This window comes from Aphanomyces astaci (genome assembly GCF_000520075.1).
Source record: "Aphanomyces astaci strain APO3 unplaced genomic scaffold supercont1.378, whole genome shotgun sequence".
NCBI lineage: Eukaryota > Oomycota > Saprolegniomycetes > Saprolegniales > Verrucalvaceae > Aphanomyces > Aphanomyces astaci.
The window spans coordinates 17551-18236 of NW_009798641.1; the positions used below are offsets into that span (position 1 = coordinate 17551).

At 48.4% G+C, this 686-nt stretch overlaps 1 pseudogene across 1 annotated transcript; it reads left to right on the plus strand.

Annotated features, from left to right (window-relative positions):
• Positions 1-527: 527 nt before the first annotated feature.
• On the plus strand, positions 528-600 carry H257_19158 (annotated as a pseudogene). Its single transcript has one exon. The product of its transcript is annotated as a tRNA-OTHER (tRNA).
• The last annotated feature ends 86 nt before the right edge of the window (positions 601-686 follow it).

Sequence of the window (686 nt, forward strand, 5' to 3'; positions counted from 1 at the left end):
CGCAGTGTGCAGCATGTCGAATGAATCCATTTGGTTGGATAAAATAGTTGGAATTTTGAAGGATGTAACAATTCCAAACGAACCAATCACAGACAAGTGGATTTCAAATCCCAAAATGGTCACAGCCAAGCGCCAGCAGCAGCGATACACGAACCGTGATCGCAAGGCTCTCCTTGCACGGTTCAATGCATCTGGCTGTGTCAACGAGAAACAATTCAGCCGGAACAACAACGTGAAGTACCAGACCTGGCAAGGTTGACGCAAGAAGGAGCAGCAGATCACGTCGTCCAAGCGCCATGGCCGCAAGGCCACCTTGGGCGGACAGGGTCCTCCTGAATCGATTCATGGGGTCCATTTTGGGCGGATCTTGAATTTGGTGGTTTTTGCGACATGATATTTGTAACGTTGCACTAGATGATGACTGGGCAATATATTGTTTGTTTTGTCCAACAAGATGCGTTTGTTCTTGAATGACCTGTTTCAACGAGTACAAATTTTTATTTCAATCCATCCAAGTCAGATACGGGGGGGGAATAGCTCAGGTGGTAGAGCATCGGTTTCTTAACTCAAAGGTCGTGGGTTCGATCCCCGGATTCCCCGGATTATTTCCGCAAGGATTTATCCGTCCCTCCCCTGGGGAATCCGGATAACAAGGGCTGCGTACGAAGACGAGGACCGAACTTCGA